Source organism: Schistocerca americana, chromosome 10, assembly GCF_021461395.2.
Source record: "Schistocerca americana isolate TAMUIC-IGC-003095 chromosome 10, iqSchAmer2.1, whole genome shotgun sequence".
Lineage (NCBI taxonomy): Eukaryota > Metazoa > Arthropoda > Insecta > Orthoptera > Acrididae > Schistocerca > Schistocerca americana.
Genome location: NC_060128.1, coordinates 45,405,252 through 45,422,656, shown reverse-complemented (window position 1 = coordinate 45,422,656; position 17,405 = coordinate 45,405,252).

Here is a 17,405-nt window from a genome sequence, read left to right as displayed (position 1 = left end):
ATTAAATTCGGATGCAATTTCTGTGCTTCATCGTCAATAAGATAGTCCAAGGTATACAGTAAACCTGAAGTGAAGCATCGGAATCTGAAACTGGACTCACAGGAGAGGTTAAAATCATAGAAATTTAGAATGTCAGCCTTCTTGTACTTAAGTCGGCATTGTGCCTTTTGTATTAAATTCGGATGCAATTTCTGTGTTTCATCGACAATAAGAAGGTCCAAGGGATACAGTAAACCTGAAATGAAGCATCGGAATAAAAAAAACTGGACTCACAGGAGAGGTTCAAGTCATAGAAAGTTAGAGTTACAGTCCTCTTGTACTTAAGTCGGCATTGAGAGGTTTGTATTAAATTCGGATGCAATTTCTGTGTTTCATCGTCAAAAAGAAGGTCCAAGGGATACAGTAAACCTGAAGTTAAGCATCGGAATCTAAAACTGGACTCACAGGAGAGGATCAAATCATAGTAAGTTAGAGTGTCAGTCCTCTTGTACTAAGGTCGTCATTGTGACTTTTGTATTACTTTCGTATGCATTTTCTGTGTTTCATCGTCAATAAGGAGGTCCAAGGCATACAGTAAACCTGAAGTGAAGCATCGGAATCGAAAACTGGACTCACAGGAGAGGTTCAAATCATAGATAGTTAGAGTGTCAGTCCTCTTGTACATAAGTTGGCTTTCTGACTTTTGTATTAAATTCGGATGCAATTTCTGTGTTTCATCATCAATAAGAAGGTCCAAGGGATACAGTAAACCTGAAGTGAAGCATCGGAATCTAAAACTGGACTTACAGGAGAGGTTCAAATCATAGAATGTTAGAGTGTCAGTCCTCTCGTACTTAAGTCGGCATTGTGACTTTTGTATTAAATTCGGATGCAATTTCAGTGTTTCGTCGTCAATAAGAAGGTCCAAGGGATACAGTAAACCTGAAGTTAAGCATCGAAATCTAAAACTGGACTCACAGGAGAGATTCAAATCATAGAAAGTTAGAGTGTCAGTCCTCTTGTACTTAATCGGCATTGTGACATTTGTATTATATTCGGATGCAATTTCTGTGTGTCATCGTCCATAAGAAGGTCCAAGGGATACAGTAAACCTGGAGTGAAGCATCGGAATCAAAAACTGGACACACAGGAGAGGTTCAAATCATAGAATGTAAGAAAGTCAGTGTTCTTGTACGTAAGTCGGCATTGTGCCTTTTGTATTAAATTCGGATGCAATTTCTGTGCTTCATCGTCAATAAGATAGTCCAAGGTATACAGTAAACCTGAAGTGAAGCATCGGAATCTAAAACTGGACTCACAGGAGAGGTTAAAAATCATAGAAAGTTAGAGTGTCAGTCTTCTTGTACTTAAGTCGGCATTGTGCCTTTTGTATTAAATTCGGATGCAATTTCTGTGCTTCATCGTCAATAAGAAGGTCCAAGGGATACAGTAAACCTGAAATGAAGCATCGGAATAAAAAAAACTGGACTCACAGGAGAGTTTCAAGTCATAGAAAGTTAGAGTTACAGTCCTCTTGTACTTAAGTCGGCATTGTGAGGTTTGTATTAGATTCGGATGCAATTTCTGTGTTTCATCGTCAAAAAGAAGGTCCAAGGGATACAGTAAACCTGAAGTGTAGCATCAGAATCTAAAACTGGACTCACAGGAGAGGATCAAATCATAGTAAGTTAGAGTGTCAGTCCTCTTGTACTATGGTCGTCATTGTGACTTTTGTATTACTTTCGTATGCATTTTCTGTGTTTCATCGTCAATAAGATGGTCCAAGGGATACAGTAAACCTGAAGTGAAGCATCGGAATCGAAAACTGGACTCACAGGAGAGGTTCAAATCATAGATAGTTAGAGTGTCAGTCCTTCTGTACTTAAGTCGGCATTGTGACTTTTGTATTAAATTCGGATGCAATTTCTGTGTTTCATCGTCAAAAAGAAGGTCCAAGGGATACAGTAAACCTAAAGTGAAGCATCGGAATCGAAAACTGGACTCACAGGAGAGCTTCAAATCATAGAAAGTGAGAGTGTCAGTCCGCTTTTACTTAAGCCGGCTTGCGACTTTTGTATTAAATTCGGATGCAATTTTTGTGTTTTATCGTCAATAAGAAGGGCCAAGGGATACAGTAAACCTGAAGTGAAGCATCGGAATCGAAAACTGGACTCACAGGAGAGGTTCAAATCATAGAAAGTTAGAGTGTCAGTCCTCTTGTACTTAAGTCGGCATTGTGACTCTTGTATTAAATTCGGAAGCAATTTCTGTGTTTCATCGTCAATAAGAAGGTCCAAGAGATACAGTAAACCTGAAGTAAAGCATCGGAATCTAAAACTGGACTCACAGGAGATGTTCAAATCATAGAAAATTAGAGTGTTAGTCCTCCTGTACTAAGGTCGGCATTGTGACTTCTGTATTACATTCATATGCAATTTCTGTGTTTCATCGTTAATTAGAAAGTCCAAGGGATACGGTAAACCTGAAGTAAAGCATCGGAATCTAAAACTGGACTCACAGGAGAGGTTCAAATCATAGAATGTAAGAGTGTCAGTCCTCTTGTACTTTAGTCGGCATTGTGACTTTCGTATTAAATTCGGATGCAATTTCAGTGTTTCATCGTCAATAAGAAGGTCCAAGGGATACAGTAAACCTGAAGTTAAGCATCGGAATCTAAAACTGGACTCACAGGAGAGGTTCAAATCATAGAAAGTTAGAGTGTCAGTCCTCTTGTACGTAAGTCGGCATTGTGACTTTTGTATTAAATTCGGATGCAATTTCTGTGTGTCATCGTCAATAAGAAGGTCCAAGGGATACAGTAAACCTGAAGTGAAGCATCGGAATCTAAAACTGGACTCACAGGAGCGGTTCAAATCATAGAAAGTTAGAGTGTCAGTCCTCTTGTACGTAAGTCGGCATTGTGCCTTTTGTATTAATTTCGTATGCAATTTCCGCGCTTCATCGTCAATAAGATAGTCCAAGGTATACAGTAAACCTGAAGTGAAGCATCGGAATTTAAAACTGGACACACAGGAGAGGTTCAAATCATAGAGAGATAGAGTGTCAGTCCTTTTGTCCTTAAGTCGGCATTGTGCTTTTTGTATTAAATTCGGATACAATATCTTAGTTTCATCGTCAATAAGAAGGTCCAAAGGAGGCAGTAAACCTGAAGTGAAGCATCGGAATCTAAAACTGGACTCACATTAGAGGTTAAAATCATAGAAAGTTAGAGTGTCAGTCTTCTTGTACTTAAGTCGGCATTGTGCCTTTTGTATTAATTTCGTATGCAATTTCTGCGCTTCATCGTCAATAAGATAGTCCAAGGTATACAGTAAACCTGAAGTGAAGCATCGGAATCTAAAACTGGACTCACAGGAGAGGTTCATATCATAGAAAGTTAGTGTGTCAGTCCTCTTGTACTTAAGTCGGCATTGTGACTTTTGTATAAAGTTCGGATGCAATTTCTGTGTTTCATCGTCAATAAGTAGGTCCAAGGGATACGGTAAACCTGAAGTGAAGCATCGGAATCGAAAGCTGGACTCATAGGAGAGGTTCAAATCGTAGAAAGTGAGAGTGTCTGTCCTCTTGTACTTAAGTCGGCATTGTTACTTTTGTGTTAAATTCGGAATGAATTTCTGTGTTTCATCGTCGATAAGAAGGTCCTAGGGATACAGTAAACCTGAAGTAAAGCATCGGAATCTAAAACTGGACTCACAGGAGATGTTCAAATCATAGAAAATTAGAGTGTCAGTCCTCCTGTACTAAGGTCGGCATTGTGACTTCTGTATTACATTCATATGCAATTTCTGTGTTTCATCGTCAATAAGAAAGTCCAAGGGATACAGTAAACCTGAAGTGAAGCATCGGAATCTAAAACTGGACTCACAGGAGAGGTTCAAATCATAGAATGTAAGAGTGTCAGTCCTCTTGTACTTTAGTCGGCATTGTGACTTTCGTATTAAATTCGGATGCAATTTCAGTGTTTCATCGTCAATAAGATGGTCCAAGGGATACAGTAAACCTGAAGTTAAGCATCGGATTCTAAAACTGGACTCACAGGAGAGGTTCAAATCATAGAAAGTTAGAGTGTCAGTCCTCTTGTACGTAAGTCGGCATTGTGACTTTTGTATTAAATTCGGATGCAATTTCTGTGTGTCATCGTCAATAAGAAGGTCCAAGGGATACAGTAAACCTGAAGTGAAGCATCGGAATCTAAAACTGGACTCACAGGAGCGGTTCAAATCATAGAAAGTTAGAGTGTCAGTCCTCTTGTACGTAAGTCGGCATTGTGCCTTTTGTATTAATTTCGTATGCAATTTCTGCGCTTCATCGTCAATAAGATAGTCCAAGGTATACAGTAAACCTGAAGTGAAGCATCGGAATTTAAAACTGGACTCACAGGAGAGGTTCAAATCATAGAGAGATAGAGTGTCAGTCCTTTTGTCCTTAAGTCGGCATTGTGCTTTTTGTATTAAATTCGGATACAATATCTGAGTTTCATCGTCAATAAGAAGGTCCAAAGGAGGCAGTAAACCTGAAGTGTAGCATCGGAATCTAAAACTGGACTCACATTAGAGGTTAAAATCATAGAAAGTTAGAGTGTCAGTCTTCTTGTACTTAAGTCGGCATTGTGCCTTTTGTATTAATTTCGTATGCAATTTCTGCGCTTCATCGTCAATAAGATAGTCCAAGGTATACAGTAAACCTGAAGTGAAGCATCGGAATCTAAAACTGGACTCACAGGAGAGGTTCATATCATAGAAAGTTAGTGTGTCAGTCCTCTTGTACTTAAGTCGGCATTGTGACTTTTGTATAAAATTCGGATGCAATTTCTGTGTTTCATCGTCAATAAGTAGGTCCAAGGGATACGGTAAACCTGAAGTGAAGCATCGGAATCGAAAGCTGGACTCATAGGAGAGGTTCAAATCGTAGAAAGTGAGAGTGTCAGTCCTCTTGTACTTAAGTCGGCATTGTGACTTTTGTGTTAAATTCGGAATGAATTTCTGTGTTTCATCGTCGATAAGAAGGTCCTAGGGATACAGTAAACCTGAAGTGAGGCATCGGAATCGAAAACTGGACTCACAGGAGAGGTTAAAATCATAGAAACTTAGATAGTCAGTCCACTTGTACTTAAGTCGGCATTGTGACTTTTGTATTATATTCGGATGCAATTTCTGTGTTTCATCGTCAATAAGAAGGTCCCAGGGATACAGTAAACCTGAAGTGAAGCATTGGAATGAAAAAAACTGGACTCACAGAAGAGGTTCAAGTCATAGAAAGTTAGAGTTACAGTAATCTTGTACTTCAGTCGGGATTGTGAGGTTCGTATTAAATTCGGATGCAATTTCTGTGTTTCATCGTCAAAAGGAAGGTCCAAGGGATACAGTAAACCTGAAGTGAAGCATCGGAATCTAAAACTGGACTCACATGAGAGGTTAAAATCATAGTAAGTTAGAGTGTCAGTAGTCTTGTACTAAGGTCGGTATTGTGACTTTCGTATTACTTTTGTATGCAATTTCTGTGTTTCATCGTCAATAAGAAGGTCGAAGGGACGCAGTAATTCTTACGTGAAGCATCGGAATCGAAAACTGGACTCACAGGAGAGCTTCAGATCATAGAAAGTTAGAGTGTCAGTCCTCTTGCACTTATGTCGGCTTTGTGACTTTTGTATTAAAGTCGGATGCAATTTCTGTGTTTCATCGTAAATAAGAAGGTCCAAGGGATACAGTAAACCTAAAGTGAAACATCTGAATCTGAAACTGGACTCACAGGAGAGGTTCAAATCATAGAAAGTTAAAGTGTCAGTCCTCTTGTACTTAAGTCGGCATTGTGTCTTTTGTACTAAATTCGGATGCAATTTCTGTGTTTCATCGTCAATAAGAAGGTCCAAGGGATACAGTAAACCTAAAAGTGAAGCGTCGGAATCTAAAACTGGACTCACAGGAGAGGTTCAAATCATAGAAAATTAGAGTGTCAGTCCTCTTGTACTTAAGTCGGCATTGTGACTTTTGTATTAAATTCGGATGCAATTTCTGTGTTTCATCGTCAATAAGAAGGTCCAAGGGATACAGTAAACCTGACGTGAAGCATCGGAATCGAAAGCTGGACTCACAGGAGAGGTTCAAATCATAGATAGTGAGAGTATCAGTCCTCTTGTACTTAAGTCGGCATTGTGACTTTTGTATTAAATTCGGATGCAATTTCTGTGTTTCATCGTCAATAAGAAGGTCCAAGGGATACAGTAAACCTGAAATGAAGCATCGGAATAAAAAAAACTGGACTCACAGAAGAGGTTCATGTCATAGAAAGTTAGAGTTACAGTCCTCTTGTACTTAAGTCGGCTTTGTGACTTTTGTATTAAATTCGGATGCAATTTCTGTGTTTCATCGTCAATAATAAGGTCCAAAGGATACAGTAAACCTAAAGTGAAGCATCGGAATCTAATACTGGACTCACAGGAGAGGTTCAAGTCATAGAAAGTTTGAGTTACAGTCCTCTTGTACCTCAGTCGGCATTGTGAGCTTTGTATTAAATTCAAATCCAATTTCTGTTTTTCATCGTCAAAAAGAAGGTCCAAGGGATATAGTAAACCTGAAGTGAAGCATCGGAATCGAAAACTGGAATCACAGGAGAGGTACAAATCATTGAAAGTTAGAGTGTCAGTCCTCTTGTACTTAAGTCGGCATTGTGACGATTGTATTACATTCGGAAGCAATTTCTGTGTTTCATCGTCAATAAGAAGGTCCAAGAGATACAGTAAACCTGAAGTAATGCATCGGAAACTAAAAACTGGACTCACAGGAGAGGTTCAAATCATAGAAAATTAGAGTGTCAGTCCTCCTGTACTAAGGTCGGCATTGTGACTTCTGTATTACATTCATATGCAATTTCTGTGTTTCATCGTCAATAAGAAAGTCCAAGGGATACAGTAAACCTGAAGTGAAGCATCGGAATCTAAAACTGGACTCACAGGAGAGGTTCAAATCATAGAATGTAAGAGTGTCAGTTCTCTTGTACTTTAGTCGGCATTGTGACTTTTGTATTAAATTCGGATGCAATTTCAATGCTTCATCGTCAATAAGAAGGTCCAAGGGATACAGTAAACCTGAAGTTAAGCATCGGAATCTAAAACAGGACTCACAGGAGAGGTTCAAATCATAGAAAGTTAGAGTGTCAGTCCTCTTGTACGTAAGTCGGCATTGTGACTTTTGTATTAAATTCGGATGCAATTTCTGTGTGTCATCGTCAATAAGAAGGTCCAAAGGAGGCAGTAAACCTGTAGTGAAGCATCGGAATCTAAAACTGGACTCACATTAGAGGTTAAAATCACAGAATGTTAGAGTGCCAGTCTTCTTGTACTTAAGTCGGCATTGTGAGGTTTGTATTAAATTCGGATGCAATTTCTGTGATTCGTCGTCAAAAAGAAGGTCCAAGGGATACAGTAAACCTGAAATGAAGCATCGGAATAAAAAAAACTGGACTCACCAGAGAGGTTCAAGTCATAGAAAGTTAGAGTTACAGTCCTCTTGTACTTAAGTCGGCATTGTGAGGTTTGTATTAAATTCGGATGCAATTTCTGTGTATCATTGTCAAAAGAAGGTCCAAGGGATACAGTAAACCTGAAGTGAAGCATCGGAATCTAAAACTGGACTCACAGGAGAGGTTCAAATCGTAGTAAGTTAGAGTGTCAGTCTTCTTGTACTAAGGTTGGCATTGTGACTTTTGTATTACTTTCGTATGCAATTTCTGTGCTTCATCGTCAATAAGAAGGTCCAAGGGATACAGTAAACCTGAAGTGAAGCATCGGAATCGAAAACTGCACTCACAGGAGAGGTTCAAATCATAGAAAGTTAGAGTGTCAGTCCTCTTGTACTTAAGTCGGCTTTGTGACTTTTGTATTAAATTCGGATGCAATTTCTGTGTTTCATCGTCAATAACAAGGTCCAAGGGATACAGTAAACCTAAAGTGAAGCATCGGAATCTAAAACTGGACTCACAGGAGAGGTTCAAATCATAGAAATTATAGTGTCAGTCGTCTTGTACTTAAGTTGGCATTGTGCCTTTTGTATTAAATTCAGATGCAATTTCTGTGTTTCATCGTCAATAAGAGGGTCCAAGGGATACAGTAAACCTCAAGTGAAGCATCGGAATCTAAAACTGGACTCACAGGAGAGGTTCATATCATAGAAAGTTAGTGTGTCAGTCCTCTTGTACTTAAGTCGGCATTGTGACTTTTGTATTAATTCGGATGCAATTTCTGTGTTTCATCGTCAATAAGAAGGTCCCAGGTATACAGTAAACCTGAAGTGAAGCATCGGAATAAAGAAAAACTGGACTCACAGAAGAGGTTCAAGTCATAGAAAGTTAGAGTTACAGTCCTCTTGTACTTCAGTCGGGATTGTGAGGTTTGTATTAACATCGGATGCAAGTTCTGTGTTTCATCGTCAAAAGGAAGGTCCAAGGGATACAGTAAACCTGAAGTGAAGCATCGGAATCTAAAACTGAACTCACAGGAGAGGTTCAAATCATAGTAAGTTAGAGTGTCAGTAGTCTTGTACTAAGGTCGGCATTGTGACTTTCGTATTACTTTGGTATGCAATTTCTGTGTTTCATCGTCAATAAGAAGGTCCAAGGGACACAGTAATTCTGACGTGAAGCATCGGAATCGAAAACTGGACTCACAGGAGAGGTTCAGATCATAGAAAGTTAGAGTGTCAGTCCTCTTGCACTTAAGTCGGCTTTGTGACATTTGTATTGAAGTCGAATGCAATTTCTGTGTTTCATCGTCAATAAGAAGGTCCAAGGGATACAGTAAACCTATAAGTGAAGCGTCGGAATCTAAAACTGGACTCACAGGAGAGGTTCAAATCATAGAATATTAGAGTGTCAGTCCTCTTGTACTTAAGTCGGCATTGTGACTTTTGTATTAAATTCGGATGCAATTTCTGTGTTTCATCGTCAATAAGAAGGTCCAAGGGATACAGTAATCCTGACGTGTAGCATCGGAATCGAAAGCTGGACTCACAGGAGAGGTTCAAATCATAGAAAGTGATAGTATCAGTCCTCTTGTACTTAAGTCGGCATTGTGACTTTTGTATTAAATTCGGATGCAATTTCTGTGTTTCATCGTCGATAAGAAGGTCCAAGGGATACAGTAAACCTGAAGTGAAGCATCGGAATAGAAAACTGGACTCACAGGAGAGTTTAAAATCATAGAAAATTAGGGTGTCAGTCCACTTGTACTTTAGTCGGCATTGTGACTTTTGTATTAAATTCGGATGCAATTTCTGTGTTTCATCGTCAATAAGAAGGTCCAAGGGATACAGTAAACCTGAAGTGAAGCATCGGAATCGAAAGCTGGACTCACAGGAGAGGTTCAAATCACAGAAAGTGAGAGTGTCAGTCCTCTTGTACTTAAGTCGGCATTGTGACTTTTGTATTAAATTCGGATGCAATTACTGTGTTTCATCGTCGATAAGAAGGTCCAAGGGATACAGTAAACCTGAAGTGAAGCATCGGAATCGAAACCTGGACTCACAGGAGAGGTTAAAATCATAGAAAGTTAGAGTGTCAGTCCTCTTTTACTTAAGTCGGCATTGTGACGTTTGTATTAAATTCGGATGCAATTTCTGTGGGTCATCGTCAATAAGAAGGTCCAAGGGATACAGTAAACCTGGAGTGAAGCATCGGAATCAAAAATTGGACTCACAGGAGAGGTTCAAAGCATAGAAAGTTAGAGTGTCAGTCCTCTTGTACTTAAGTAGGCTTTGCGACTCTTGTATTAAATTCGGATGCAATTTCTGTGTTTCATCGTCAATAAGAAGGTCCAAGGGATACAGTAAACCTGAAGTGAAGCGTCGGAATCTAAAACTTGACTCACAGGAGAGGTTCAAATCATAGAAAATGAGAGTGTCAGTCCTCTTGTACTTAAGTCGGCATTGTGACTTTTGTATTAAATTCGGATGCAATTTCTGTGTTTCACCGTCAATACGAAGGTCCAAGGGATACAGTAAACCAGAAGTGAAGCATCGGAATCGAAAGCTGGACTCGCAGGAGAGGTTCAAATCATGGAAAGTGAGAGTGTCAGTCCTCTTGTACTTAAGTCGGCATTGTGACTTTTGTATTAAATTCGGATGCAATTTCAGTGTTTCATCGTCGATAAGATGGTCCAAGGGATACAGTAAACCTGAAGTGAAGCTTCGGAGTCGAAAACTGGACTCACAGGAGAGGTTCAAATCATAGAAAGTTAGGGTGTCAGTCCACTTGTACTTAAGTCGGCATTGTGACTTTTGTATTAAATTCGGATGCAATTTCTGTGTTTCATCGTCAATAAGAAGGTCCCAGGGATACAGTAATCCTGAAGTGAAGCATCGAAATAAAATAAACTGGACTTACAGGAGAGGTTCAAATCATAGAAAATTAGAGTGTCAGTCCGCTTGTACTTAAATCGGCATTGTGACTTTTGTATTAAAGTCGGATGCAATTTCTGTGCTTCATCGTCAATAAGAAGGTCCAAGGGATACAGTAAACCTGAAGTGAAGCATCGGAATCTAATACTGGATTCACAGGAGAGGTTCAAATCATAGTAAGTTAGAGTGTCAGTCATCGTGTACTAAGGTCGGCATTGTGAGTTTTGTATTACTTTCGTATGCAATTTCTGTGTTTCATCGTCAATAAGAATGTCCAAGGGATACAGTAAACCTGTTGTGAAGCATCGGAATCGAAAACTGGACTCACAGGAGAGGTTCAAATCATAGAAAGATTGAGTGTCAGTCCTCTTGTACTTAAGTCGGCATTGTGCCATTTGTATTAAATTCGGATGCAATTTCTGTGTTTCATCGTCAATAAGAAGGTCCAAGGGATACAGTAAACCTGTAGTGAAGCGTCGGAATCTAAAACTGGACTCACAGGAGAGGTTCAAATCATAGAAAGTTAGAGTGTCAGTCCTCTTGTACTTAAGTCGGCATTATGACTTTTGTATTAAATTCGGATGCAATTTCTGTGTTTCATCGTCAATTAGAAGGTCCAAGGGATACAGTAAACCTGAAGTGAAGCATCGGAATCGAAAGCTGGACTCACAGGAGAGGTTCAAATCATAGAAAGTGATAGTGTTAGTCCCCTTTACTTAGGTCGGCATTGTAACTTTTGTATTAAATTCGGATGCAATTTCTGTGTTTCATCGTCGATAAGAAGTTCCAAGGGATACAGTAAACCTGAAGTGAAGCATCTGAATTTAAAACTGGACTCACTGGAGAGGTTCAAATAATAGAAAGTTAGAGTGTCAGTCCTCTTGTACTTAAGTAGGCATTGTGACTTTTGTTTTAAAATCGGATGCAATTTCTGTGTTTCATCGTCAATAAGAAGGTCCCAGGGATACAGTTATCCTGAAGTGAAGCATCGAAATAAAAAAAACTGGACTTACAGGAGAGGTTGAAATCATAGAAAGTTAGAGTGTCAGTCCGCTTGTACTTAAGTAGGCATTGTGACTTTTGTATTAAATTCGGATGCAATTTCTGTGCTTAATCGTCAATAAGAAGGTCCAAGGGATACAGTAAGCCCGAAGTGAAGCATCGGAATCTAAAACTGGACTCACAGGAGAGGTTCAAATCATAGAAAGTTAGAGTGTCAGTTCACCTGTACTAAGGTCGGCATTGTGATTATTGTATTACATTCGTATGCAATATCTGTGTTTCATTGTCAATAAGAAGGTCCAAGGGATACAGTAAACCTGAAGTGAAGCATCGGAATCTAAAACTGGACTCACAGGAGAGGTTCAAATCATAGAATGTTAGAGTGTCAGTCCTTTTGTACTTAAGTCGGCATTGCGACTTTTGTATTAAATTCGGATGCAATTTCTGTGTGTCATCGTCAATAAGAAGGTCCAAAGGATACAGTACACCTGAAATGAAGCATCGGAATCTAAAACTGGGCTCACAGGAGAGGTTCAAATCATAGAAAGTTAGAGTGTCAGTCCTCTTGTACGTAAGTCGGCATTGTGCCTTTTGTATTAAATTCGGATGCAATTTCAGTGTTTCATCGTCGATAAGATGGTCCAAGGGATACAGTAAACCTGAAGTAAAGCATCGGAGTCGAAAACTGGACTCACAGGAGAGGTTCAAATCATAGAAAGTTAGAGTGTCAGTCCACTTGTACTTAAGTCGGCATTGAACCTTTTGTATTAAATTCGGATGCAATTTCTGTGTTTCATCGTCAATAAGAAGGTCCCAGGGATACAGTAATCCTGAAGTGAAGCATCGAAATAAAAAAAACTGGACTTACAGGAGAGGTTCAAGTCATAGAAAGTTAGAGTGTCAGTCCGCTTGTAATTAAGTCGGCATTGTGACTTTTGTATTAAATTCGGATGCAATTTCTGTGTTTCATCGTCGATAAGAAATTCCAAGGGATACAGTAAACCTGAAGTGAAGCATCTAAATTTAAAACTGGACTCACAGGTGAGGTTAAAATCATAGAAAGTTAGAGTGTCAGTCCTCTTGTACTTAAGTCGGCATTGTGACTTTTGTATTAAATTCGGATGCAATTTCTGTGTTTCATCGTCAATAAGAAGGTCCCAGGGATACAGTAATCCTGAAGTGAAGCATCGACATAAAAAAAACTGGACTTACAGGAGAGGTTCAAATCATAGAAAGTTAGAGTGTCAGTCCGCTTGTACTTAAGTAGGCATTGTGACTTTTGTATTAAATTCGGATGCAATTTCTGTGCTTCATCGTCAATAAGAAGGTCCAAGGGATACAGTAAGCCTGAAGTGAAGCATCGGAATCTGAAACTGGACTCACAGGAGAGGTTCAAATCATAGAAAGTTAGAGTGTCAGTTCACCTGTACTAAGGTCGGCATTGTGATTATTGTATTACTTTCGTATGCAATACCTGTGTTTCATTGTCAATAAGAAGGTCCGAGGGATACAGTAAACCTAAAATGAAGCATCGGAATCTAAAACTGGACACACAGGAGAGGTTCAAATCATAGAAAGTTGGAGTGTCAGTTCACCCGTACTAAGGTCGGCATTGTGATTATTGTATTACATTCATATGCAATATCTGTGTTTCATTGTCAATAAGAAGGTCCGAGGGATACAGTAAACCTAAAATGAAGCATCGGAATCTAAAACTGGACACACAGGAGAGGTTCAAATCATAGAAAGTTGGAGTGTCAGTTCACCCGTACTAAGGTCGGCATTGTGATTATTGTATTACTTTCGTATGCAATACCTGTGTTTCATTGTCAATAAGAAGGTCCGAGGGATACAGTAAACCTAAAATGAAGCATCGGAATCTGAAACTGGACTCACAGGAGAGGTTCAAATCATAGTAAGTTAGAGAGTCAGTCCTCTTATACTAAGGTCGGCATTGTGACTTTTGTATTACTTGCGTATGCAATTTCTGTGTTTCATCGTCAATAAGAAGGTCCAAGGGATACAGTAAACCTGAAGTGAAGCATCGCAATCGAAAACTGGACTCACAGGAGAGGTTCAAATCATAGAAATTTCGAGTGTCAGTCCTCTTGTACTTAAGTCGGCTTTGTTACTTTTGTATTAAATTCGGATGCAATTTCTGTCTTTCATCGTCAATAGGAAGGTCCAAGGGATACTGTAAACCTAAAGTGAAGCATCGGAATCTAAAACTGGACTCACAGGAGAGGTTCAAATCATAGAAAGTTAGAGTGTCAGTCCTCTTGTAACTAAGTCGGCATTGTGCCTTGTGTATTAAATTCGGATGCGATTTCTGTGTTTCATCGTCAATAAGAAGGTCCAAGGGATACAGTAAACCTGTTGTGAAGCATCGGAATCGAAAACTGGACTCACAGGAGAGGTTCAAATCATAGAAAGTTAGGGTGTCAGTCCACTTGTACTTAAGTCGGCATTGTGACTTTTGTATTAAATTCGGATGCAATTTCTGTGTTTCATCGTCAATAAGAAGGTCCCAGGGATACAGTAATCCTGAAGTGAAGCATCGAAATAAAATAAACTGGACTTACAGGAGAGGTTCAAATCATAGAAAATTAGAGTGTCAGTCCGCTTGTACTTAAATCGGCATTGTGACTTTTGTGTTAAAGTCGGATGCAATTTCTGTGCTTCATCGTCAATAAGAAGGTCCAAGGGATACAGTAAACCTGAAGTGAAGCATCGGAATCTAATACTGGATTCACAGGAGAGGTTCAAATCATAGTAAGTTAGAGTGTCAGTCATCGTGTACTAAGGTCGGCATTGTGAGTTTTGTATTACTTTCGTATGCAATTTCTGTGTTTCATCGTCAATAAGAATGTCCAAGGGATACAGTAAACCTGTTGTGAAGCATCGGAATCGAAAACTGGACTCACAGGAGAGGTTCAAATCATAGAAAGATTGAGTGTCAGTCCTCTTGTACTTAAGTCGGCATTGTGCCATTTGTATTAAATTCGGATGCAATTTCTGTGTTTCATCGTCAATAAGAAGGTCCAAGGGATACAGTAAACCTGTAGTGAAGCGTCGGAATCTAAAACTGGACTCACAGGAGAGGTTCAAATCATAGAAATTATAGTGTCAGTCGTCTTGTACTTAAGTTGGCATTGTGCCTTTTGTATTAAATTCAGATGCAATTTCTGTGTTTCATCGTCAATAAGAGGGTCCAAGGGATACAGTAAACCTCAAGTGAAGCATCGGAATCTAAAACTGGACTCACAGGAGAGGTTCATATCATAGAAAGTTAGTGTGTCAGTCCTCTTGTACTTAAGTCGGCATTGTGACTTTTGTATTAATTCGGATGCAATTTCTGTGTTTCATCGTCAATAAGAAGGTCCCAGGTATACAGTAAACCTGAAGTGAAGCATCGGAATAAAGAAAAACTGGACTCACAGAAGAGGTTCAAGTCATAGAAAGTTAGAGTTACAGTCCTCTTGTACTTCAGTCGGGATTGTGAGGTTTGTATTAACATCGGATGCAAGTTCTGTGTTTCATCGTCAAAAGGAAGGTCCAAGGGATACAGTAAACCTGAAGTGAAGCATCGGAATCTAAAACTGAACTCACAGGAGAGGTTCAAATCATAGTAAGATAGAGTGTCAGTAGTCTTGTACTAAGGTCGGCATTGTGACTTTCGTATTACTTTGGTATGCAATTTCTGTGTTTCATCGTCAATAAGAAGGTCCAAGGGACACAGTAATTCTGACGTGAAGCATCGGAATCGAAAACTGGACTCACAGGAGAGGTTCAGATCATAGAAAGTTAGAGTGTCAGTCCTCTTGCACTTAAGTCGGCTTTGTGACATTTGTATTGAAGTCGAATGCAATTTCTGTGTTTCATCGTCAATAAGAAGGTCCAAGGGATACAGTAAACCTATAAGTGAAGCGTCGGAATCTAAAACTGGACTCACAGGAGAGGTTCAAATCATAGAATATTAGAGTGTCAGTCCTCTTGTACTTAAGTCGGCATTGTGACTTTTGTATTAAATTCGGATGCAATTTCTGTGTTTCATCGTCAATAAGAAGGTCCAAGGGATACAGTAATCCTGACGTGTAGCATCGGAATCGAAAGCTGGACTCACAGGAGAGGTTCAAATCATAGAAAGTGATAGTATCAGTCCTCTTGTACTTAAGTCGGCATTGTGACTTTTGTATTAAATTCGGATGCAATTTCTGTGTTTCATCGTCGATAAGAAGGTCCAAGGGATACAGTAAACCTGAAGTGAAGCATCGGAATAGAAAACTGGACTCACAGGAGAGGTTAAAATCATAGAAAATTAGGGTGTCAGTCCACTTGTACTTTAGTCGGCATTGTGACTTTTGTATTAAATTCGGATGCAATTTCTGTGTTTCATCGTCAATAAGAAGGTCCAAGGGATACAGTAAACCTGAAGTGAAGCATCGGAATCGAAAGCTGGACTCACAGGAGAGGTTCAAATCATAGAAAGTGAGAGTGTCAGTCCTCTTGTACTTAAGTCGGCATTGTGACTTTTGTATTAAATTCGGATGCAATTACTGTGTTTCATCGTCGATAAGAAGGTCCAAGGGATACAGTAAACCTGAAGTGAAGCATCGGAATCGAAACCTGGACTCACAGGAGAGGTTAAAATCATAGAAAGTTAGAGTGTCAGTCCTCTTTTACTTAAGTCGGCATTGTGACGTTTGTATTAAATTCGGATGCAATTTCTGTGGGTCATCGTCAATAAGAAGGTCCAAGGGATACAGTAAACCTGGAGTGAAGCATCGGAATCAAAAATTGGACTCACAGGAGAGGTTCAAAGCATAGAAAGTTAGAGTGTCAGTCCTCTTGTACTTAAGTAGGCTTTGCGACTCTTGTATTAAATTCGGATGCAATTTCTGTGTTTCATCGTCAATAAGAAGGTCCAAGGGATACAGTAAACCTGAAGTGAAGCGTCGGAATCTAAAACTTGACTCACAGGAGAGGTTCAAATCATAGAAAATGAGAGTGTCCGTCCTCTTGTACTTAAGTCGGCATTGTGACTTTTGTATTAAATTCGGATGCAATTTCTGTGTTTCACCGTCAATACGAAGGTCCAAGGGATACAGTAAACCTGAAGTGAAGCATCGGAATCGAAAGCTGGACTCGCAGGAGAGGTTCAAATCATGGAAAGTGAGAGTGTCAGTCCTCTTGTACTTAAGTCGGCATTGTGACTTTTGTATTAAATTCGGATGCAATTTCAGTGTTTCATCGTCGATAAGATGGTCCAAGGGATACAGTAAACCTGAAGTGAAGCTTCGGAGTCGAAAACTGGACTCACAGGAGAGGTTCAAATCATAGAAAGTTAGGGTGTCAGTCCACTTGTACTTAAGTCGGCATTGTGACTTTTGTATTAAATTCGGATGCAATTTCTGTGTTTCATCGTCAATAAGAAGGTCCCAGGGATACAGTAATCCTGAAGTGAAGCATCGAAATAAAATAAACTGGACTTACAGGAGAGGTTCAAATCATAGAAAATTAGAGTGTCAGTCCGCTTGTACTTAAATCGGCATTGTGACTTTTGTATTAAAGTCGGATGCAATTTCTGTGCTTCATCGTCAATAAGAAGGTCCAAGGGATACAGTAAACCTGAAGTGAAGCATCGGAATCTAATACTGGATTCACAGGAGAGGTTCAAATCATAGTAAGTTAGAGTGTCAGTCATCGTGTACTAAGGTCGGCATTGTGAGTTTTGTATTACTTTCGTATGCAATTTCTGTGTTTCATCGTCAATAAGAATGTCCAAGGGATACAGTAAACCTGTTGTGAAGCATCGGAATCGAAAACTGGACTCACAGGAGAGGTTCAAATCATAGAAAGATTGAGTGTCAGTCCTCTTGTACTTAAGTCGGCATTGTGCCATTTGTATTAAATTCGGATGCAATTTCTGTGTTTCATCGTCAATAAGAAGGTCCAAGGGATACAGTAAAACTGTAGTGAAGCGTCGGAATCTAAAACTGGACTCACAGGAGAGGT